Source organism: Dendrobates tinctorius, unplaced genomic scaffold (assembly GCF_039654945.1).
Source record: "Dendrobates tinctorius isolate UK_male_01 unplaced genomic scaffold, ASM3965494v1 ptg000003l, whole genome shotgun sequence".
NCBI lineage: Eukaryota > Metazoa > Chordata > Amphibia > Anura > Dendrobatidae > Dendrobates > Dendrobates tinctorius.
Window position 1 is genome coordinate 74699387 of NW_027361671.1, and position 26500 is coordinate 74725886.

Below are 26500 nucleotides of genomic sequence, written 5' to 3' on the forward strand. Positions count from 1 at the left end.
ACACCATGACACCACCACCACCAGCCTGAACCGTTGATACAAGGCAGGATGGATCCATGCTTTCATGTTGTTTACGCCAAATTCTGACCCTACCATCCGAATGTCGCAGCAGAAATCGAGACTCATCAGACCAGGCAACGTTTTTCCAATCTTCTACTGTCCAATTTCGATGAGCTTGTGCAAATTGTAGCCTCAGTTTCCTGTTCTTAGCTGAGAGGAGTGGTACCCAGTGTGGTCTTCTGCTGCTGTAGCCCATCTGCCTCAAAGTTCGACGCACTGTGCGTTCAGAGATGCTCTTCTGGCCACCTTGGTTGTAACGGGTGGCAATTTGAGTCACTGTTGCCTTTCTATCAGCTCGAACCAGTCTGCCCATTCTCCTCTGACCTCTGGCATCAACATGGCATTTCCGGCCACAGAACTGCCGCTCCCTGGATTTTTTTTCTTTTTCGGACCATTCTCTGTAAACCCTAGAGATGGTTGTGCGTGAAAATCCCAGTAGATCAGCAGTTTCTGAAATTCTCAGACCAGCCCTTCTGGCACCAACAATCATGCCACGTTCAAAGGCACTCAAATCACCTTTCTTCCCCATACTGATGCTCGGTTTGAACTGCAGGAGATTGTCTTGACCATGTCTACATGCCTAAATGCACTGAGTTGCCGCCATGTGATTGGCTGATTAGAAATTAAGTCTTAACACACAGTTGGACAGGTGTACCTAATAAAGTGGCCAGTGAGTGTATACTACATGCATGCAACATGCATACTACATATATACTACATGCAACATACATACTACATATATACTACATGCATGCAACATGCATACTACATATATACTACATGCTACATACATACTACATATATACTACATACATACTGCATGCTACATACATACTACATGCTACATACATACCACATACATACTACATACATACTACATGCTACATATATACTACATATATACTACATGCTACATACATACTACATATATGCTACATACATACTACATACATACTACATGCTACATACATACTACATATATACTACATACATACTACATACATACTACATGCATGCTACATACATACTACATGCTACATACATACCACATATATACTACATACATACTACATACAATACATTCATACAATACATACATAGACATACAGTACATATAACATAGAGTAACATACTTACCAATACTTGTCACATTGTTCCCCGAAGCCATTGTCTTTTCCGGAATAAATATTAACATAACAAACCACAAAAATACTCACCCACGATCCGAAGCAGTCCACGAGTGTGTCCCACGACGATCTTGGGTAGAGAACTGCAGCATCAGCTGTTGCTGCCGTTCTCTACGGGCTGCAGGAATCCAATGACGGAAGGTAGGTATCCTTCCGCACTGTATTCCTCCGCCACTTAAAAAAAAAAAAGTCCCTAGTCTCACTTTATGCCATTGCTGCGTGGGAATTTCCCACACAAGTTTTTTTTTTTAAGAAAGTTTTAGCAATCTGGCAGAGATGAAAGGTGAAATAACAGACATACATTATGGGATTCTGGTTACTAAGGAGGTGATATTGAGCCTTGAGAGGTAGGTCTGTGTGTCATCAGTGCAGAGGTAATACTGAAAGCCGTGCAACTCTATGTAGTTTCCCAGGCCAAAGGTTTAGATGGAGAAGAGCAGGGGACCTAAAACTGAACCTTGGGGGATATCAACAGATAGAAGGCAAGCTGAGGTGGTGGAGTTTAAGTGGGAGATGCTGAATGTCCGTTCTGTTATGTATAAGGAGATCCAAGATAGGGGCAAGTGTTGTGAATGGGTCACCGAGGAGAAAAAAGCAAAACAAGCTAAGTCACAGAAAACCAGAGAGGTTGGTAACTATGCAGATTGCAGATCACTGATCCTACCACACAACTAGCAGCAGCCATGGAGCGTACCTATGATGTTCCTAGACGCTTCGTCACAGCCGGAGGACTAAGTAAGCCTGAAGCATGAAAAGGGGAAAACTAACAGCCCCAGAGCAGACCCCAAAGGAATAGATAGCCCCCACACATGTATTGACGGTGAAACAAGATGAAAGCACAAACACAGGCAGGAAAATAGGCTGAGTAAATGATGGGGCCCAAACTAACTAGAAAGGAATGGAAAGGAAAAGACACTGTCTGCAACCTGCAAAAAACCCAACAAAAATAATGTCCAACACTTCTGATAGCAAAATTAACCCTGAAGTCACTAGACTTCTCCCACTATATCAGCACTCTGAAATATTCTGAGACAGAGAAAAAAGAGGCCAAACTAGTAAGGGACAAAAAGCAAATTGGCAAAATACTGATAAATAAGAGTGGAAATTCAGCACAGCCCCCAGCCGGTGCTGGCTGACCACACAAAAAACTGAATAGACCAACAAAATCAAGTGTGAACATTAGCAGAAAAACTTAGCTTTAGATGACTGGAACAGAGCTGAAAACCAAGAGCTGACAAGCCAGAAGGAATCACCAGCAACTGAATAGGGTGTCGGCTGTCTTAAATCCAATCTGAGACTCCTGAGGTCCAATCATCATCCTCATTCTCAGGTGGCAGATCTCCACTGATGAAATCAGCCTCACTACCTCCTGTTACCACCAGAGGGAGTCTGGAAGGAGAACTCACAACTGGTGAACCAGAGTATGAACTCACAACAGTACCCCCCCTTGAGGAGGGGTCACCGAACCCTCATCCACGCCACCAGGCCGATCAGGATGGGCCCGGTGAAAAGCACGAACCAATCTGTTGGCATGAATATCAGAGGCAGAGACCCAAGAATTATCCTCCTGACCATAACCCTTCCATTTGACTAAATACTGGAGTCTCCGTCTAACCAAAGGAGAATCCAATATTTTCTCTACCTCATATTCCACATTGCCTTCAACCAACACAGGGTCAGGAGGTGCTGCCATAGGAACCACTGGCTCAACAAACCTCTTCAACAGAGATTTGTGAAATACGTTATGGATCTTGAACGTAACTGGAAGAGCCAATCGAAATGAAACAGGATTAAGAATTTCCACAATCTTGGCTTAAATTTAGGAGATGCAACCTTCATAGGAATATTCTTAGACGACAACCAAACCATATCACCCACTTTAAACCAGGGACCAATGGTCCTATGCCGGTTGGAAAATCGCTGGGCCTTTTCCTGAGAGAGTGACAACTTATCCACCACTTGGTCCCATATCTGCTGCATTCTCATAAACACAGTGTCCACAAATGGGCAGGACGAAGATTCCACTTGCCCTGAAAAGAATCGAGGATGAAACCCAAAATTACAGAAAAAGGGTGACATCAAAGTGGCAGAACAAGCTCTATTGTTCAGTGCGAATTTAGCCAAGGGCAAAAATGAGACCCAATCATCCTGATCAGCAGATATAAAACATCTCAAATAAGACTCCAAGGTCTGGTTTGTTCTCTCAGTCTGTCCATTGGTCTGGGGATGAAACGCGGAGGAGAAGGATAACTGAATTCCCAGATTGGAACAAAAGGCTTTCCAGAATCTGGAAACAAACTGGACTCCTCTGTCGGACACAATGTTCTCAGGAATCCCATGTAACCGAACCACCTGTTGTAAAATCAAGGGCACCAACTCAGCGAAAGATGGCAACTTTGGGAGTGGTACAAGATTGACCATCTTCGAAAATCTATCACAAATCACCCAGATAACTGTCATTCTCTGAGAGACAGGAAGATCAGAAAAAAAATCCATTGAGATATGGGTTCATGGCCTCTTGGGCATCAGCAAGGGCATCAGCAACCCACTAGAACAAGAACAGGGTTTAGACCGAGAACAAGTCCCACAGGACTGTACAAAATTCCTGACATCACGAGATAAGGCAGGCCACCAAAAGGACTGACTCACCAAATCTCTGGTACCAAAAATACCTGGATGACCAGCCAATGTGGAGCAATGAATTTCAGACATCACTCTCTTTCTCCACTGGTCAGGAACATACAATTTCCCATAGGGCAACTCTCAGGTTTATCCTCCTGAAATTCCTCCAGGACGCGTCTCAAATCGGGCGAAATGGCAGAAAGAACTACCCCTTCACCTAGGATGGTGGTAGGCTCGGTTACACTAAGAGAATCGGCAAAGAAACTCCTAGAAAGGGCGTCTGCCTTAACATTCTTAGTGCCCGGAAGAAAAGAGACCACAAAATTAAAACGCGTGAAAAACAAGGCCCATCTAGCCTGTCTAGGATTCAAGCGTTTGGCCGACTCCAGATAAATCAAATTCTTGTGATCGGTGAGGACCACAACTTGTTGTCTGCCTCCCTCCAATCAATGTCTCCACTCCTCAAATGCCCTCTTCATGGCCAACAATTCCCGATTCCCCACATCATAGTTGCGTTCAGATGGGGAGAACTTTAGAGAAAAGAAGGCACAGGGATTCATCTTAGAAGTCACAGGGTCTTTTTGGGACAAAACACCTTCAGCACCAATCTCAGAAGCATCTACCTCCACCTGAAATGGAAGTGAGACATCAGGTTGCCGTAAAACTGGAGCTGAAGAAAATCTCTGCTTAAGCTCTTGAAATGCTAAGATAGCCTCAGGATACCAATTCAGCACATCAGTGCCCTTCTTGGTCAGATCAGTCAGTGGTTTGACAATACCAGAACAATTACCTATAAATTTACGATAGAAATTAGCAAAACCCAAAAACTTCTAGAGGGCCTTCAAAGAAGTAGGCTGAACCCAATCATAAATGGCCTGTACCTTGGCTGGGTCCATTTCAATAGTTGATGGAGATAAGATAAATCCCAAAAATGAAATCCTCTGTACACCAAAAAGGCATTTTGATCCCTTAACAAACAGGGAATTCTCCCTCAAAATCCGGAACACAGTCCGGATGTGTTCCACATGAGAATCCCAATCACTAGAAAAGATCAAAATATCATCCAGATAGATGATCAAAAACTTATCCACAAAGTCACGGAAAATATCATTCATTCTTAAAGGACTGGAAGACAGAAGGGACATTAGTGAGCCCAAAAGGCATCACCGGGTACTCAAAATGTCCCTCCGGAGTATTAAACGCCGTCTTCCATTCATCCCCGTGCTTGATGCGAATAAGATTATATGTCCCCCTGAGGTCAAGCTTAGTAAACCAGCAGGCACTCTTAACTCTGGAGAATAAATCAGACATCAGAGGTAATGGGTAGAGTTGAGCGACTTTTGGTTTTTTAGGGTCGCGTTTCGTTTCGTGAAACCCGACTTTTCCAAAAGTCGGGTCGAACAAGATCGTCCGATTATAGGGAAAAGTCGGGGTCATCCCGAAACACGAAACCCAATGTAAGTCAATGGGGAATAAAAGTCGGCAGTGAGAGGAGGACAGGAAACACACCTACAGTGCCCATTTGAGTGCCAAAAGCATCAATTCTTCTTACTTAAGCTTGTCAACCTTAATTAACTTCATAATACAAGTTACGCACTGAAAAATGGGGGTTATTTGGCTAAAGTTGTGGGGGGGGAGGGCTGGCTGCAGGTTTTCATGTGCCCTGGGCGAAAGAGCGCCCCTTTAACACATACCGCAACTCATCATGCTCCGATACGGCAGAGAAATAGCGGTATAGTACAATGAAAAATACCTCACTTTTTACATCTTATGACGAGGCCCATCTATTTCTCCATACAGAATCATTGGTCCCATATAATGTTTGAAACAGTATATGATGAGCTCCACATAATGCTACAGTATATGTTGGTCCCCATGGATGAAGCTCCACTGTCTTATGGGCCCAAATAATGCTCCAAACATAATGGGCCCCATTTCTAATGCTCTAGTGTATAATGGGCCCTATAAATGCTGCTCCAGTGTCTGATGTCCACCTTTGGAATGTTCCAGTGTATGGTGGGCCCCATCTATCATTCTCCAGAGTATAGTGCTCCCCAAAAATTGCTGTCCCAACATTGAAAACAATCAAATAAGTCTCCTCGCTAGGGAATCCCTGTACTTGTCTGGACTCCTCGTCGTCCCCATCTTCCATCTCACTGCACAGTATTTCAACTTTGCAAGTGCTGTGATCCTGGGCAAGCAGGGGGGGCCCACTCGTTGGCGACGGCACTGGCACAGGGCCCCTGACAGTACGGTGGTGTGTCTGATGGCGGGTGGGCCGAACCTGCACTTTCATCTGCAGCTTCCTCTTTGTCACCGTGTAAGATGGAACTGTATATGGGAAGGGTAACCTGAGTTTCATCAGGGTCAGATTCAGGTCGTGTAGCGTGCGAGGGGAATGTAGTGGTCTGGGTCAATGTACCAGCAGATTCATCGAGCAGTGGCTGGGCATCAGTGCACTTGTGTCGCCCCCAGGAGTACGGTCGCCACAGTGGCATTACCTTCTTCCTAGGGAGTGTGATGTCATGCTTGGGAGCAACGAAGGATCTCTCTAGCAGGTTAACTGATTGGGCGGCGTTATTCCCACGAGTCATGACCCTCCAAACAGCGTTCATGAAGGCAAAGTGTTTGTTTTACGTGGGCAGTATGGTTGCAAAGCTGAACCTTAAAGGAATGTCCAGAAGGGCACCACCAGGAGTGGAGCCTACGGTTAAATTCGACTCCACCTGGGAAACCTCAACCATGCCAGCTACAGAACAGATGCACACATTGCAAGCTTAATTCCGTTAACGAACGAGACTCCGTCATGCCCCGCGGTCCGAGTCCGGCTTACTAGAGGGACACGTGAGGCTCTGGCACATGAGATTGGCCAATAACTGGTGTGTCATGCCCTTACATGTCCGTGGCTGCATGTGCGCTACACTGAAAAGGCCAGCGTTTGTCGCTTACAGGTGCAGATAACCCGCTGAACAACGTTAGTGATGGGGATCACTGATTACAATTATTACCCGCGAACAATGATTTCCTAGTAAGTGCAGGTCAACCGCAGTTCCGAAATTAGGCCTAACCGTCATTCCTGAAAAAATGAAAAACTTACGTGTGCAAACCACAGGTGCTGTAGCTTGCTTAACAGCTCGCCAGCCGTTCTCACGCCCAGTATGGATTACACGTGATTGCACAAAGGTGAGAAAGGGTACCGTATCCCCAGATAACATGTATGGATAGCGTACACATTCAAAATATATGTCTCAGGAGGCAGGCTCAGACGGTGTTAGGCCCAGTATGGATTGCACGTGATTGCACAAAGGTTAGAAAGGGTACCGTATCCCCAGATAACATGTATGGATAGCGTACACATTCAAAATATATGTCTCAGGAGGCAGGCTCAGACGGTGTTAGGCCCAGTATGGATTGCACGTGATTGCACAAAGGTTAGAAAGGGTACCGTTTCCCCGGATAACATGTATGGATAGCGTACACATTCAAAATATATGTGTATACATCAGGAGGCAGGCTCAGACGGTGTTAGGCCCAGTATGGATTGCACGTGATTGCACAAAGGTTAGAAAGGGTACCGTTTCCCCGGATAACATGTATGGATAGCATACACATTCAAAATATATGTCTCAGGAGGCAGGCTCAGACGGTGTTAGGCCCAGTATGGATTGCACGTGATTGCACAAAGGTTAGAAAGGGTACCGTTTCCCTGGATAACATGTATGGATAGCGTACACATTCAAAATATATGTCTCAGGAGGCAGGCTCAGACGGTGTTAGGCCCAGTATGGATTGCACGTGATTGCACAAAGGTTAGAAAGGGTACCGTTTCCCCGGATAACATGTATGGATAGCGTACACATTCAAAATATATGTCTCAGGAGGCAGGCTCAGACGGTGTTAGGCCCAGTATAGATTGCACGTGATTGCACAAAGGTTAGAAAGGGTACCGTTTCCCCGGATAACATGTATGGATAGTGTACACATTCAAAATATATGTCTCAGGAGGCAGGCTCAGACGGTGTTAGGCCCAGTATGGATTGCACGTGATTGCACAAAGGTTAGAAAGGGTACAGTTTCCCCGGATAACATGTATGGATAGCGTACACATTCAAAATATATGTCTCAGGAGGCAGGCTCAGACGGTGTTAGGCCCAGTATGGATTGCACGTGATTGCACAAAGGTTAGAAAGGGTACCGTTTCCCCGGATAACATGTATGGATAGCGTACACATTCAAAATGTATGTCTATACATCAGGAGGCAGGCTCAGACGGTGTTAGGCCCAGTATGGATTGCACGTGATTGCACAAAGGTTAGAAAGGGTACCGTTTCCCCGGATAACATGTATGGATAGCGTACACATTCAAAATATATGTCTCAGGAGGCAGGCTCAGACGGTGTTAGGCCCAGTATGGATTGCACGTGATTGCACAAAGGTTAGAAAGGGTACCGTTTCCCCGGATAACATGTATGGATAGCGTACACATTCAAAATATATGTCTCAGGAGGCAGGCTCAGACGGTGTTAGGCCCAGTATGGATTGCACGTGATTGCACAAAGGTTAGAAAGGGTACCGTTTCCCCGGATGACATGTATGGATAGCGTACACATTCAAAATATATGTCTCAGGAGGCAGGCTCAGACGGTGTTAGGCCCAGTATGGATTGCACGTGATTGCACAAAGGTTAGAAAGGGTACCGTTTCCCCGGATAACATGTAAGGATAGCGTACACATTCAAAATATATGTCTATACATCAGGAGGCAGGCTCAGACGGTGTCAGGAACAGTATGGATTTGACGGCCCAGATTACACAGTGGAGGAGCAGGGAGAGGTAAAGATTGCAAATGCTGGGGCCCTGCCCAAGCAAGGGGGGACCACTCGTGGGCGTCGGTACTGGACTGGGCCCCTCATAGTACAGCGGTGTGTCTGACGGCGGGTGTGCACCACCACCGTCAGAGACACTTGATTGCACTATGAGGGACCCTGTGCCAGTGCCCGCACCCAAGAGTCGGCCTACCCACCTGTCCAGGGCAACGGCACTCGCACGGTGTCGTGTGCTAGGTGGTGACCCCGGCCATGGGGGGGGAGGCAGCACAGTTAGGGAGTTTTAGAAAGTGGCATATGTTGATGTTGGACATTCAGCTGATGCAAAAGGTGAAATAGGTCAAGTCCCAGGAAGAGGTGGAACAAAGCAAGCCATTTTTCTGTCACCCTATGTGTCATCAGGGGAAGGTGGGACAAAATCCTTGGAAACCCATGCATGGTTCATTTTAATGAAGGTTAGATCATCCACATTTTGGGTTGACAGACGGGTCCTTTTTTCTGTCAGGATTGATCCAGCTGCACTGAAGACTCTTTCCGATAGCACACTTGCAGCTGGGCAAGCGAGCTCCTGTAAGGCATATTGGGCCAATTCAGGCCAGGTGTCCAGTTTAGCGGCCCAATAGTCAAAGGGGAATGACCTGTGTGGGAGAACATCGATATGGGAGGAAAAGTAGTTTGTAACCATAGTTGACAACTGCTGTCTCCTGTCACTTTCCATCGATGCAGTATTACCAGTTGTGTGAGCGGTATTTGAAAAATCAGTCCACAACATTGTCATGAAACCCCTGTCTCCAACGCCACTTCTGCTGTCTGCACCACGAACACCTCTGCAAAGCTGCCCCCGGCCCGTACGGCTCGTGTGAGAACCATCACCGCTGCTGTGTGCTGGGAATGCCTCAAGCAACCGATTTACCAGAGTTGCTTGTTTATTAGCCAATATTAGGTCAAGGTTCTCCTGTGGCATGATGTTTTGTAATTTGCCTTTATAGTGTGGATCCAGGATGCTGGCCAACCAGTAGTCGTCATCGTGCATCATTTTGGCAATGCGGGGGTCCCTTTTTAGGATCTGCAAGGCATAATCTGACATGTGGGCCAATGTTCCCGGTGTCAATGATGCACTGCGAGTGCTGGGTGGAGGAGCACTTTCTGGCAAATTCACATCCCTCCAGTCACGCACAAACCCTGTACCAGACCTTGCCACGCCAACATTTTCACTTGCCCCACGAGATGCATCCTCCTCCCCTAAGTAATCATCCCCATCATCATCCTCCTCCTCCTCTTCTTCCTCCACCTCGTCCAGGAGAGGTCCCTGAGCAGACAATGGCTGAATGTCATCAAGGATTCCCTCCTCCTCTTCCTCCTCATCAACATTGGCTGCAGACTCCTGCTCCTTAAGGTGCGTCAAAGTTTGCATGAGCAGACGCATAAGTGGGATGCTCATGCTTAGGATGGCGTCGTCTGCGCTTACCAGCCGTGTGCATTCCTCAAAACACTGAAGGACTTTACAGAGGTCTTTCAGCTTCGACCACTGCACACCTGTCAACTCCATGTCTGCTCTCAAAGTGCCTGGCCGTGTATCCTCCCACAAATGCATTACGGCCTGCCTCTGCTCGCAAAGCCACTCCACCATGTGCAGGGTGGAGTTCCACCTTGTTGCAATGTCGATAATGAGGCGGTGGTTGGGAAGGTGGAGCAATCGCTGCAGCTTCTGCATACGAACGGAGTGTACAGGCGACCGGCGGATGTGCGCGCACAGTCTTCGCACCTTCTGGAGCAGGGCTGTTAACTCCGGATAATTTTTGAGGAAGCACTGCACCACCAGGTTCAAGGTGTGAGCCAAGCAAGGTATGTGGCTGAGTTTTGAAAGGGCTATGGCTGCCACAAAATTACGGCCGTTATCACTAACTACCTTGCCTGCCTCAAGATGTACACTGCCCAGCCATGACTCAGTTTGTCGCTTCAAGTACTCGGCCAGCACCTCGGCGGTGTGTCTGTTGCCCAAACACATCATCTGCAACACAGCCTGCTGACGCTTTCCACTAGCTGCTCATAGAATCATAGAATCATAGAATCGTAGAGTTGGAAGGGACCTCCTGGGCCATCTGGTCCAACCCCCTGCTCAAAGCAGGATTCGCTAAATCATCCCAGTCAGATGTCTGTCCAGCCTCTGTTTGAAGACTTCCATTGAAGGAGAACTCACAACTTCTCGTGGCAGCCTGTTCCACTCATTGATCACTCTAACTGTCAAAAAGTTTTTTCTAATATCTAATCTGTGTCTCCTCCCATTCAGTTTCATCCCATTGCTTCTAGTCTTTCCTTGTGCAAATGAGAATAAAGTTGATCCTTCTACAATGTGACAGCCCTTTAGATATTTGTAGACAGCTATTAAGTCTCCTCTCAGTCTTCTCTTTTGCAAACTAAACATTCCCAAATCCTGCAACCTTTCCTCATAAGACAGGGTTTGCAGACCGGTCACCATTCTGGTCGCTCTTTTCTGAACTTGCTCCAGTTTGTTGATGTCTTTTTTAAAATGTGGTGCCCAAAACTGGACACAATATTCCAGATGAGGTCTGACCAAAGAGGAGTAGAGGGAAATAATGACTTCACGTGATCTAGACTGTATGCTTCTGTTAATACATCCTAGAATTGCATTTGCCTTTTTTGCTGCTGCATCACACTGTTGACTCATATTCAGTCTGTGATCTATTAGTATACCCAAGTCTTTTTCACATGTGCTGTCACTTAGCCCTATTCCTCCCATTCTATATATGCTTTTTTCATTTTTATTGCCCAGATGTAGTACTTTGCATTTCTCCCTGTTAAAAACCATTCTGTTAGTTGCTGCCCACTTCTCCAGTTTATTTAAATCTTTTTGAATCCTCTCTCTCTCTTCTCTAGTATTAGCTATCCCTCCTAGCTTTGTGTCATCAGCAAATTTAATCAGTTTACCCTCAATTCCTTCATCTAAATCGTTGATAAAGATGTTGAACAATACAGGGCCCAGGACAGAGCCCTGTGGTACCCCACTTGAGACATTCTTCCAACTGGATGTGCAGCCATTTACGACTACTCTTTGGGTCCAATCACTAAGCCAGTTATAAATCCACCTAACAGTTGCCTTGTCCATTCCATACTTAGTCATTTTTTCAATAAGGATTGTATGAGAGACTTTGTCAAATGCTTTGCTGAAGTCAAGATATACTATATCTACAGCATTTCCTTGATCCACCCAATCAGTGATACCGTCATAGAAGGAAATTAAGTTAGTCTGACATGACTTATTAGTTACAAACCCATGCTGACTCTGTTTGATCACTTCATTCTTATCCAGGTATTGACATACATGTTGTTTAATAATTTGTTCAAAGATCTTTCCTGGTATAGAAGTCAGACTCACCGGCCTATAGTTGCCTGGGTCCACCTTCTTCCCCTTTTTGAAGATAGGAACAACATTTTCTCTTCTCCAGTCTTCTGGCACTTCTCCTGTTCTCCAAGAATTTTCAAAGATTATGGAGAGGGGTTCAAAAATTTCTTCTGCTATCTCCTTCAGTACTCTGGGGTGTAATTCATCTGGACCTGGAGACTTGAATTCATTTAGGTTAGCTAAGTGTTTCCTCACTATCTTTCTGTTTATAGATATCCTGGATTCTTCTATTCTCTTAATAGGACAGTGAATAACAGTTGGTGTTACATTTCCTTTCTGAGAGAAAACAGATGCAAAATAGGAATTTAAAAGTTCAGCCTTCTCAACATCCTGTCTTACCATTTCATCATTTTCATCCTGTAAAAATCCTATAGCATCTTTGACTTTTCTTTTACTTTTGACATATCCCCAAAATCCTTTATTATTGCTTTTGACATCTCTTGCAAGCCTCAATTCATTTTCAGCTTTAGATAATCTGATTTGTGCCCTGCAGGTTCTGCAGACAGCATTATATTCTTCTTTAGATATGCCTCCCTCTTTCCATTTTATAAACATTTTTTTCTTCCTTTTTAGCATGTGCTTAAGTTCTGTGTTCACCCATCCTGGTTTCCTTAAATGCTTCCTATTCTTCCCTCTTTTCGGAATTGTTAACAACTGTGCTTTGAGAATTTCATTTTTCAAGATTTCCCATCCTTCCTGGACATTTTTGTCTTTAAGGATATCCAGCCATTGGATCCCTCCAATTATCTTTCTGAATCCCTTAAAATCTGCCTTTCTGAAATCTAACCTTGACGTCTGAGTCTTCACAGGTCTTCCGCCTCTAGTTATCCAAAATTCTAAAATAGCATAGTCGCTACCTCCTAGGGTTCCAGCCACTTTTACCTCCTCAACCATTTCCTCCCTGTTTATAAGGATTAGATCCAAGGTAGCAGTTCCCCTTGTTTTCTCCCCTACCTTTTGGAAGATAAAGTTGTCAGCAAGAGAGGATAAGAATTTCCTTGACCTGTTAGTTTTGCCTGAGAGAGATTCCCAACAAATGTCTGGATAGTTGAAATCTCCCATGACAACTATGTCATATTTTTTGGAGAACTTGGCCATTTGATGCATAAAGAGTTCATCCATATCTTCAGTTTGCACAGGCGGCCTGTAGTAAATGCCTACAATGGTGTCCTTTCCATTGTTCTGTCCTTGTATTCTTACCCAAACAGTTTCCACAGAACTCCCAGTCTCTGAAGCTTCAATCTCTGTGCAGATATACGCGTTTCTAACATACAATGCAACACCCCCTCCTCTTTTATCAAGTCTGTTTCTTGCAAATAAGTTGTATTCTTCTAGTCTTGTATTCCAATCATGTGTATTGTCCCACCAAGTTTCAGTGATTCCAATGACATCATATTTCTTTTCCTGTGTTAGTAGTTCCAATTCTCCTTGTTTGTTGCCCATGCTTTGTGCATTAGTATAGAAACATTTTAGTTTGTGATTGGTTTCTCTTTCTCCAATATTTTTATTAATTAGATTCTTTCATCTTTGTTCTTCCTTTTCACTTCTAATAGCAGAGTTCTCAATAGCATTTGTCAGGTGTATGGCTTTTTCTGGTCTTTTGCTTCCCTTCCCATGTTGTTCTAGTTTAAAGCTCTCCTTACAAGTGTAGGGGATAGGGGGACACATCGTGTGCAACAGTGGCAGCTGCAGATGGAGTGCTCATACGACTGCGCTCTGTGGACGAGCTTTCGCTTCTGGAGGAGGAGGAGGAGGGTCGAACGCCTACAGCCAACTGTTTCCTATACCATGGGCTAGGCAGCACTGTCCCACCACCGCTGTCCCCTGTGGACCCTGCATCCACCACATTAACCCAGTGCGCAGTGATGGACACGTAACGGCCCTGGCCATGCCGACTGGACCATGCATCAGTTGTGAGGTGCACCTTTCCGCTTTTCCTTGAGTGCATGGACAATGCGGTCTTTCACATGATGGTGGAGGGCTGGGATGGCTTTGCGAGAGAAGAAGTGGCGACTGGGTAGGTCATAGCGTGGTACTGCATAGGCCATGAGTTCGCGGAAAGCTGTGCTTTCCACCAACCGAAAGGGCATCATCTCAAACGAGATTAGTTTGGCAATGTGGGCGTTCAAACCCAGTGTACGCGGATGAGAGACTGAGTACTTTCTTGACCTACTCATAGTGTCTGGGAGGGTGAGCTGGACTTGAGAGCTGCACATGGTGGAAGTAGCAGTGGACAGGGCGGACTGAGAGAGGGCTGATGATGGTGATGGAGTTAGTGTTCTTTCTGATGGCCTAGAATCAGTCTTTCGTTGATATAACAATGGGATTCCCTGACTGCTGTGGCCTTGCAACGACACCTCAACATTTGCTGCTGTGCTAACCGGTGGGCTTACAGTGGGGGAAACAATGTAGCGTTGCTGACTACCTTCGTTGTGATCAGTTGCACATGTGATGTGGCACTTGAGGTTTGGTGTTGTGTCCACGCTTGCAAGTGCATGCTAGTTAAATGTCTAAGCATGCAACTGGTATTCAAATTTTTCAGATTTTTCCCACGGCTAAAGGTCTTTGCGCACTTCTTACAGATAACCTTGGCCTGATCATGAGGATTTTGTTCAAAAAAGTGCCACACTGCACTCTTCCTACTTTGGCAGACATTTTGCGGCCTAGCATGCTGTGATATTTGACCCTCTGGACAAGCTGTCCAGCAACTCTTTTCATGTTTGGAACCTGTCTTTGGAGTGGTCCGGGCCAGCCAGATAACAGCTGTTGTGATGTCGATGTCTGCTGTGGATGCTCCTCATCTGAGCTATTGCAAGCAGCACCCTCTTCCCCCAATGGATGCCAATCTGGGTCAACAACTGGGTCATCCATCACCTCCTCTTCTATGTCATGTACACCTTCCTCTGTGTCACCGTGTATGGTGGTATAGTGTGCGGGAAGGGGCACCTGAGTCTCATCAGGGTCAGAATCTGGCTCTGTACACTGCGAGGACAATGTAGTGCTCTGAGTGAATGTACCAGAAGAATCATCCATCAGCGGCTGTGCATCAGTGCACTCCATGTCAGATTCTTCTTGGCCTGGGTAATTCACCATTTCACTTGATAATCCAGGCATGGTATGTGAAAACAGCTCCATGGAGTAATCAGTAGTATGGCATGCGTCATCCTTCAATCTTGGTTGGGGTGAAGGACACAAGGAAAGGTGTGGTTCATGAACATGAGCCTCCAATGACGACTCAGTGCTTTTACTTTTTACAACTGAAGAAGAAGAGGCGATAGAGCTGGAGGCTGAGTCAGCAATGTAAGACAAAACTTTTTCCTGATGCTCTGGCTTTAAAAGCGGTTTGCCAACTCCTAGAAAACTAAGCGTTCGAGGCCTTATGTAGCCAGACGATGACGCAGGCTCAACACCTCCTGCATTCGGTCCTATTTTGCTCTTGCCACTACCATCAGATCCACCACCAATACCATCATTACCAGCTGCCAACCCACGCCCAATTCCACGGCCTCTTCCACCAGCCTTCCTCATTTTTGGTAGAAATGTAGACAAAATCCAACAAACTATATAGTAATGTAAAACAAGGTACAAGGTGTCTATAGGACAGGAGAGATTTAGAATTTCTGCAGACACTTGTGGACACTGGACACTTTTGGATTGTGTGAGGCCCACTGATATCTGAGCGCTATGTGACAGGCTTGATGGCACAGCTGTGACCAAAGTGACTAGAGGATAAGGGAGATTTTGAATCTCTGCACACACTTTTGGACACTGGACACTTTTGGATTGTGTGAGGCCCACTGATATCTGAGCGCTATGTCACAGGCTCGATGGCACAGCTGTGACCAAAGTGACTAGAGGATAAGGGAGATTTTGAATATCTGCGCACACTTTTAGACACTGGACACTTTTGGATTGTGTGAGGCCCAATGAATATCTGAGTGCTATGTGACAGGCTCGATGGCACAGCTGTGACCAAAGTGACTAGAGGATAAGGGAGATTTTGAATCTCTGCACACACTTTTGGACACTGGACACTTTTGGATTGTGTGAGGTCCAATGAATATCTGAGCGCTATGTGACAGGCTCGATGGCACAGCTGTGACCAAAGTGACTAGAGGATAAGGGAGATTTTGAATCTCTGCACACACTTTTGGACACTGGACACTTTTGGATTGTGTGAGGCCCAATGAAAATCTGAGCGCTATGTGACAGGCTCGATGGCACAGCTGCTGTGACCAAAGTGACTAGAGGATAAGGGAGATTTTGAATCTCTGCACACACTTTTGGACACTGGACACTTTTGGATTGTGTGAGGCCCACTGATATCTGAGCGCTATGTCACAGGTTCGATGGCACAGCTGTGACCAAAGTGACTAGAGGATAAGGGAGATTTTGAATCTCTGCACACACTTTTGGACACTGGACACTTTTGGATTGTGTGAGGCCCAATGAATATCTGAGCGCTATGTGACAGGCTCGATGGCACAGCTGCTGTGACCAAAGTGACTAGAGGATAAGGGAGATTTTGAATCTCTGCACACACTTTTGGACACTGGACACTTTTGGATTGTGTGAGGCCCAATGAATATCTGAGCACTATGTGACAGGCTCGATGGCACAGCTGCTGTGACCAAAGTGACTAGAGGATAAGGGAGATTTTGAATCTCTGCACACACTTTTGGACACTGGACACTTTTGGATTGTGTGAGGCCCACTGATATCTGAGCGCTATGTCACAGGTTCGATGGCACAGCTGTGACCAAAGTGACTAGAGGATAAGGGAGATTTTGAATCTCTGCACACACTTTTGGACACTGGACACTTTTGGATTGTGTGAGGCCCAATGAATATCTGAGCGCTATGTGACAGGCTCGATGGCACAGCTGCTGTGACCAAAGTGACTAGAGGATAAGGGAGATTTTGAATCTCTGCACACACTTTTGGACACTGGACACTTTTGGATTGTGTGAGGCCCAATGAATATCTGAGCGCTATGTGACAGGCTCGATGGCACAGCTGCTGTGACCAAAGTGACTAGAGGATAAGGGAGATTTTGAATCTCTGCACACACTTTTGGACACTGGACACTTTTTTTGGATTGTGTGAGGCCCACTGATATCTGAGCGCTATGTGACAGGCTCGATGGCACAGCTGTGACCAAAGTGACTAGAGGATAAGGGAGATTTTGAATCTCTGCACACACTTTTGGACACTGGACACTTTTGGATTGTGTGAGGCCCAATGAATATCTGAGCGCTATGTGACAGGCTCGATGGCACAGCTGTGACCAAAGTGACTAGAGGATAAGGGAGATTTTGAATCTCTGCACACACTTTTGGACACTGGACACTTTTGGATTGTGTGAGGCCCACTGATATCTGAGCGCTATGTCACAGGCTCGATGGCACAGCTGTGACCAAAGTGACTAGAGGATAAGGGAGATTTTGAATCTCTGCACACACTTTTGGACACAGGACACTTTTGGATTGTGTGAGGCCCAATGAATATCTGAGCGCTATGTGACAGGCTCGATGGCACAGCTGCTGTGACCAAAGTGACTAGAGGATAAGGGAGATTTTGAATCTCTGCACACACTTTTGGACACTGGACACTTTTGGATTGGGTGAGGCCCACTGATATCTGAGCGCTATGTCACAGGCTCGATGGCACAGCTGTGACCAAAGTGACTAGAGGATAAGGGAGATTTTGAATCTCTGCACACACTTTTGGACACTGGACACTTTTGGATTGTGTGAGGCCCAATGAACATCTGAGCGCTATGTGACAGGCTCGATGGCACAGCTGCTGTGACCAAAGTGACTAGAGGATAAGGGAGATTTTGAATCTCTGCACACACTTTTGGACACTGGACACTTTTGGATTGTGTTAGGCCCACTGATATCTGAGCGCTATGTCCCAGGCTCGATGGCACAGCTGTGACCAAAGTGACTAGAGGATAAGGGAGATTTTGAATCTCTGCACACACTTTTGGACACTGGACACTTTTGGATTGTGTGAGGCCCAATGAATATCTGAGCGCTATGTGACAGGCTCGATGGCACAGCTGCTGTGACCAAAGTGACTAGAGGATAAGGGAGATTTTGAATCTCTGCACACACTTTTGGACACTGGACACTTTTGGATTGTGTGAGGCCCACTGATATCTGAGCGCTATGTGACAGGCTCGATGGCACAGCTGTGACCAAAGTGACTAGAGGATAAGGGAGATTTTGAATCTCTGCACACACTTTTGGACACTGGACACTTTTGGATTGTGTGAGGCCCAATGAATATCTGAGCGCTATGTGACAGGCTCGATGGCACAGCTGCTGTGACCCAAGTGACTAAAGGATAAGGGAGATTTTGAATCTCTGCACACACTTTTGGACACTGGACACTTTTGGATTGTGTGAGGCCCACTGATATCTGAGCGCTATGTCACAGGCTCGATGGCACAGCTGTGACCAAAGTGACTAGAGGATAAGGGAGATTTTGAATCTCTGCACACACTTTTGGACACTGGACACTTTTGGATTGTGTGAGGCCCAATGAATATCTGAGCGCTATGTGACAGGCTCAATGGCACAGCTGCTGTGACCAACGTGACTAGAGGATAAGGGAGATTTTGAATCTCTGCACACACTTTTGGACACTGGACACTTTTGGATTGTGTGAGGCCCACTGATATCTGAGCGCTATGTGACAGGCTCGATGGCACAGCTGTGACCAAAGTGACTAGAGGATAAGGGAGATTTTGAATCTCTGCACACACTTTTGGACACTGGACACTTTTGGATTGTGTGAGGCCCAATGAATATCTGAGCGCTATGTGACAGGCTCGATGGCACAGCTGCTGTGACCAAAGTGACTAGAGGATAAGGGAGATTTTGAATCTCTGCACACACTTTTGGACACTGGACACTTTTGGATTGTGTGAGGCCCACTGATATCTGAGCACTATGTCACAGGCTCGATGGCACAGCTGTGACCAAAGTGACTAGAGGATAAGGGAGATTTTGAATCTCTGCACACACTTTTGGACACTGGACACTTTTGGATTGTGTGAGGCCCACTGATATCTGAGCACTATGTCACAGGCTCGATGGCACAGCTGTGACCAAAGTGACTAGAGGATAAGGGAGATTTTGAATCTCTGCACACACTTTTGGACACTGGACACTTTTGGATTGTGTGAGGCCCAATGAATATCTGAGCGCTATGTGACAGGCTCGATGGCACAGCTGTGACAAAAGTGACTAGAGGATAAGGGAGATTGGATTGCTTTTAAAAAAGCAGTTTGTGGAGCAGTGGGTAAACAGCAATGCCAGCCTGTCAGGAAGCCTTAAAAGGCAGCCCAACAACCAACACCACTGATACACCACTATATAGCCTCCCCTTGCACTGCACACACAGTGACTGGTGTGTTGTGCAGGCCAAATTGCTAGCAGCAGAAGCAGTTTTTTTTTCTTCTAAGCAGGACAAAAAAAAAAAATTGGGATTGCTTTTAAAAAAGCAATTTGCGGAGCAGTGGGTAAACAGCAATGCAGGAATGTCAGGAAGCCTTAGAAGGCAGCCCAACAACCAACACCACTGATACACCACTATATAGCCTCCACTTGCACTGCACACACAGTGACTGGTGTGTTGTGCAGGCCAAATCGCTAGCAGCAGAAGCAGTTTTTTTGTCTTCTTCCCTGCCTAACGCTCTCCCTACAGAATCAGCAGCAACCTCTCCCTATACTGAGATCGGCAGAAGTAAGATGACGGTCGGCGTGCACGCCCTTTTATACCCCCTGTGATGCCCACCAAAGCAAGCCAATCACTTGCATGCCCTTCTGAAAGATGGTGGTGACCCCTGCCTATGTCATCACGTTGCCCACAGTGTCCGTGGATCCTGATTGGCTGAAAAAGTGCGCAAAACAAACTTTTGAAACGCGACTTTGGTGCGTAAGTCGCCGACCTCGTGGCCGACCTCATCATAGGGTCGGGTTTCGTTTCATGAAACCCGACTTTGACAAAAGTCGGCGACTTTTGAAATTTTTCGACCCGTTTCGCTCAACTCTAGTAATGGGTACTGATATTTAACCGTCATCTTGTTAAGGGAACGATAATCAATACACGGTCTTAATGAACCATCTTTTTTGGCCACAAAAAAAAACCCAGCACCTAAAGGCAATGAGGATGGTCTAATATGACCCTTCTCCAATGACTCATTAATATAGGATCGCATAGCATCATGTTCGGGTACTGATAAGTTGAAAAGCCGACCCTTGGGAAATTTACATCCAGGCATCAACTCAATTGCACAGTCATAACACCTATGAGGAGGCAAAGACGCAGACTTGCTCTCACTAAATACATCAGAAAAATCGGCTAGATAATCAGGAATATCATAAGACTGAGGAGAGGTGGAGAAAACAGGAGCGTCCCTAAGAACACACTGACAACCCCAACTCAGCACAGACCCAGATTTCCAATCCAAAACTGGATTATGAGTTTGCAACCAAGGAAAACCCAGAACAATAGTATCATGCAAATTATGCAGTACCAAAAATTTACAATTTTCTTGGTGGTCTGGGGCAACTCGCATTGTCACCTGGGTCCAAAACTGAGGTTTATTCTCCGCCAAAGGAGTAGCATCAACACCCCTCAAAGGAATAGGCGTCCGCAGAGGCGTCATGGAAAAACCACAACGTTTAGCAAAGTCCAAATTCATCAGATTCAACACTGCTCCTGAATCCACAAAAGCCTTTGTGGAAACCGTGGATAAGGAGCAGATCAAAGTAATTGCCAAAAGAAACTTAGGTTGTACACTGCCCACAGCAAATGTGTGTGCAAAACGTCTCTCTCATTTAGGGCAGACAGAAATAGTATGAGAGATGTCTGCACAGAAAAAACACAGCTTATTACGCCTTCTAAACTCCTGACGTTGCGCCCTAGACAAAACCCCATTACATTGCATAGGTTCAGACGTTTGTTCAAAAGGTGGCAGCGCCTCCCATGTAGTTTTACGTTCATGTAAACGCCGATCAACTTGAATGGCTAATGACATAGAATCATCCAGACCAGGGGGAACAGGAAATCCCACCATAACATCTTTTACGGTCTCTGATAAACCCTTCCGAAAGAGAGCTGCCAATGCACTATCATTCCATGTAGTAAGGACCGCCCACTTTTGGAATTTTTGACAGTATAACTATGCAGAATCCTGACCCTGGTTTAATGCCAACAGGGTTCTCTCAGCTTGATCAACAGCATTAGGTTCATCATATAACAACCCCAAGGCTTTAAAAAATGCATACACATTAGTCAGAATAGGATTTTCAGGTGTCAGAGAAAAAGCCCAATCCTGGGGATCGCCGCACAGCAAGGAGATGACAATTTTAACCTGCTGCACAGAGCTCCCCGATGAGTTAGGCTTCAAGGCCAGAAATAATTTACAATTATTCTCAAATTTCAGAAATTTAGACCGATCCCCAGAAAACACATCAGGAGTAGGGATATTAGGTTCAGCAGCATGGGACTGAATGAGGTAGGTGGAAATTCCCTGCACTTCAGCAGCAAGCTGCTACACACGATCAGACAATTGCTTAATCTCCATTAGGAAAAGAGAAAAAAAAAATTCTCCTACGGCCCCAGAGAAAAAGAGGAAAAAATATAAAAAAAAAAATTCTGACACTTTTTTTAACAACTTTTTCCTGCTTTTGAGTACCCTAGAATCTGCGGTATGGCTGGTGATTCTGTTGTGAATGGGTCACCGAGGAGAAAAAAGCAAAACAAGCTAAGTCACAGAAAACCAGAGAGGTTGGTAACTATGCAGATTGCAGATCCCTGATCCTACCACACAACTAGCAGCAGCCGTGGAGCGTACCTACGATGTTCCTAGACGCTTCGTCACAGCCGGAGGACTAAATAAGCCTGAAGCATGAAAAGGGGAAAACTAACTGCCCCAGAGCAGACCCCAAAGGAATAGATAGCCCCCACACATGTATTGACGGTGAAACAAGATGAAAGCACAAACACAGGCAGGAAAATAGGCTGAGCAAACGATGGGGCCCAAACTAACTAGAAAGGAAAGGAAGGGAAAAGACACTGTCTGCAACCTGCAAAAAACCCAACAAAAATAATGTCCAACACTTCTGATAGCAAAATTAACCCTGAAGTCACTAGACTTCTCCCACTATATCAGCACTCTCAAATATTCTGAGACAGAGAAAAAAGAGACCAAACTAGTAAGGGACAAAAAGCACATTGGCAAAATACTGATAAATACAAGAGGAAATTCAGCACAGCCCCCAGCCGGGGCTGGCTGACCACACAAAAAACTGAATAGACCAACAAAATCAAGTGTGAACATTAGCAGAAAAACTTAGCTTTAGATGACTGGAACAGAGCTGAAAACCAAGAGCTGACCAGCCAGAAGGAATCACCAGCAACTGAATAGGGTGTCAGCTGTCTTAAATCCAATCTGAGACTCCTGAGGTCCAATCGTCATCTTCATTCTCAGGTGGCAGATCTCCACCGATCAAATCAGCCTCACTACCTCCTGTTACCACCAGAGGGAGTCTGGAAGGAGAACTCACAACTGGTGAACCAGAGAATGAACTCACAACAGGCAAGTCTGTGATGCCAATAGATGTGAGAATCTGTAGTAAGAGGTGATGGTCCACTTTGTCGAAGGCAGATGACAGGTCTAGGAGGTAGAGGACAGATTAACGTCGCTTGATTTTGGCAGTTAGTAGGTCACTAAGGTGAGGGTGTACTTGAAATTAGGGAGGGACTGTTTTAATGCAATGAAGTGGTCATTGAAGTGGGATCTTTTCAATATTCCATCAGCAACCTTGGAAGCACACCTCAGTTCTTTAGTCAGGCTGGTGTGCCAAGGTTGCCTGTTGAAGTGTGAGCTTTCGTATGTGTGAGGGGAGTGACCAATTCGAGAGTTGCAGCTGTCGTGGTGCTATATAAAGTGGCAGCAGCATCTGTATTGTATAATGAGTTTATGTCTGTAAAGGGGAAAATTGATTCAGAGAGTGTGTGTAGGTTATGGTGTTTGAGATCTTGGCGAAGGTGTGCAAGTTTGTGGAGTAAAGATTGTGGACCTGGAGAGGAGAGGGAAGAGAATGTAAGTAGATTGTTGTCAGAAAAAAGGATAGATGAGTTAGAGAGCTTAGATAGGGAACAGAGGTGGGTGAAGATGAGTTCTAGTGTGTGGTCATCTTTGTGAGTGCCTGCAGAAGACCCTTGAGCAAGACTAAAGGAGGAAGGTAGAAATAGAAGCTTAGAGACAGCTGAGTGGGAAGTGTCAATGTGGATGTTGAAGTCACCCATGATGATAGTGTGGATGTCAGTGAAAAGGAAATGATGTAGCCAGGTGATGACGTGGTCGAAGAAGGCGGTATCTGGCCTGGGGACCTGTAAATGACAACCAGTTTGAGGTTAGAGAGGGAAGTAGAGGTGCACACAGTGCACCTCAAAAGAAGGGAGAGTAATGGAGGGTGGCAATGGGATTTGGGTGAAGGAGCAGTTATCTGACAGGAAAAAAGAGCTCCTCGACCATGCATGCTCGGTGTGGGAAATGTGGAATCCGCCATGCGAAAGTGCAGCTGGAGAGGCTGTGTCAGAGGGGTGAGCCAGGTTTTGGTGATGACAAGCAAGGAAATTTTGCTAGTAATGAAAAGATCATGGATGTATGAAAGTTTGTTGCAGACAGATAGAGCATTCCATAGAGCTGCTGTTAGAGAGACTGGGGAAGCAGGGGCTGAGCAAATGGGTATAAGGTTAGAAAGGTTGCGGAAATTTATGATACAGAATGGTTGGAAGGTAGAAATTACTTTGGGAATGTGGTGAGAAGAAGCAGGCAGTGAGGAGTAGCAGAGATATAACTGGCAATGAAGAGTAGAGAGTGTTTGAAACAGTACTGGGCAAGTACTTTATTTGAGAACCGCAGATCAAATCTCAAAATGTTTGAATTCGCATGAAACTGATTATCTCAAATAGTGAGTATTACAATAGGAAAAATACAAATTACTTGGCTAGTCCAAATTATTGCAGACACTAATGTTAATTGATCAAGAAGAGCATTTGTAAATGCCGCAAGTTCTATAATTAAGTTCTCATGGCTAGATTTCAAAATAAGAACTGTGTTCAGGAAGAAGTCTAGATAAATTTATTCAGAATTAACTATTCTTGGAAAGTCTAATTTTTTTTTTTCCAGCAATAAATCCTTGGATTATTATAATATTATTGCAAGTATTTACAGAAATATATCCAATACATAGTTCCAGGGTGAAATGATTGAGTAAAGGAACAGAGCATTTACATGACCCAAATTTGTGCCAATCAAATTTTTAATAGTGAGTAGTCTGTAATAGATCATTCAGTGCGTATAGGCTGCCATTGTTCTCGGCAGCGCAGGTCCTATTTACACAGGACTAGTGATGAGCGAGTATACACATTGCTCGGGTTTTCCCGAGCACGCTTGTGTGTCCTCCAAGTATTCTGGCGTGCTCGGAGATTTCGTTTCTGTTGATGCTGCTGCATGATTTTACGCCTGCTAGACAGCCTGAGTACATGTGAGGATTCCCTAACAAACAGGCATTCCTCACATGTAGTCAGCCTGTCAAGCAGCCACAAATCATGCAGCTACATCAACACAAACTAAATCTTCGAGGACGCCAAAATACTCGGAGGACACCCGAGCATGTTCTGGAAAACTCGAGCAACAAGTATACTCACTCATCACTACACAGGACAATGCACTGCCGATAACAATTTCTTTTGCAAAACAATAGATCATTTGAAATGATGATCAAATGTTTTGGTTGTATATCAGAAGCCTGCTTGGACCTCAAAATTATCATGAAACAAGTGTTGCTAGGAACACTGTTATGAATGAGTCACCGTAGGAGGCAAAAGCAGAAATACAAGCTAAGTCCAGAGAACCAGAAAAGTTGGCAACTATCAGATTGCAGACCCCTGAACCTATCAACACAACTAGCAGTAGCCGTGGGGGGTTCCTACGATGCCCTAGACCCCTCGATCACAGCCGGAGAATTACATAGGCCTAAAGAAAGAAAGGGGAAATCTAAACTGCCCCAGAGCAGACCCCAAAGCAATAGGCAGCCCCCAACATATAATGACGTTGAAGCAAGATGAAAATACTAACACAGACAGAAAGATAGACTGAGCAAAGACGGGGCCCAAAACTACCTAGATAGGAAAGGACAGGAAGGCTGCTGTCTGCAATCTGCCAAAACCCTATCAAAGACATAAGCCAACAAGCTTATATGAAAAAGGCCCTGAAGCAGCTAGGCTTCAAAAACTAAATCAGCACTCAGGTATCTTCAGAAGACAGAGCTAAATGAATTCAGCACACCCCAGCAGGGAATGGCAGAAATCCAGAAAAACAAAGCAAAACAAAGTCAAAGCACCAAAGCAAAAGGCCGAGCAGCAAACTTAGCTTTAGAGGAGCAGGAATTCAGACTGGTCTCCAAGGATCCCACAGAGAAATCACCCACAGGGCAGAAGGGCGTCGGCAGCCTTATATCCAGTCAGTAACTCCACTCAGCCAGTCATCATCATCAGCCTCAGGTGTTTGATAATCAGGCTCACTACCTTTCTTTACCAGAAGAGGGAGTTCCTTGGGCCTCAGTAATGAAGGGGAAAATGAACTCACAACAGTACCTCCCCCTTGAGGAGGGGTCACCGAACCCTCAACTATGCCACCAGGGCGATCATGGTGAGCCCGATGAAAGGCACGCACCAATCTTTTGGCATGAATATCAGAGGCAGAGACCCAGGAATTATGCTCCTGACCATAACCCTTCCACTTAACCAAATACTGGAGTTTCCGTCTAGCCAGACGGGAATCCAATACTTTCTCTACCTCATATTCCATGTTACCTTCAACCAATACAGGGTCTGGAGGTGCCACCCCCGGAACAACAGGTTCAACAAACCTCTTCAACAAAGATTTATGGAACACATTATGGATTTTAAATGTGACAGGAAGAGCCAAATGAAAAGAGACCGGATTAATAATCTCCACAATCTTGTAAGGTCCAATAAATCTAGGCTTAAACTTAGGAGAAGGCACCTTCATAGCAATATTTTTTGATGATAACCACACCATATCACCAACCTTAAACTGGGGACCAATGGTCCTATGTCGGTTGGAAAACCGCTGGGCCTTTTCCTGGGAGAGAGATAAATTATCCACCACTTGGTCCCAGATCTGGTGCATTCTCTCCACCACAGTGTCAACACCTGGGCAGGCAGAGGGCTCCACCTGCCCTGAAGAAAATCGAGGATGAAACCCAAAGTTACAAAAAAAAGGTGACATCAAAGTGGCAGAACTAGCTCTATTATTTAAAGCAAATTCGG

General features: G+C 45.4%; 1 long non-coding RNA gene across 1 annotated transcript in view; it reads right to left on the bottom strand.

Annotated features, from left to right (window-relative positions):
• Positions 1–26500, bottom strand: part of LOC141091585 (uncharacterized) — a 219298-nt gene that overhangs the window by 24596 nt on the left and 168202 nt on the right. The gene's annotated exons all lie outside the window — the stretch shown is intronic.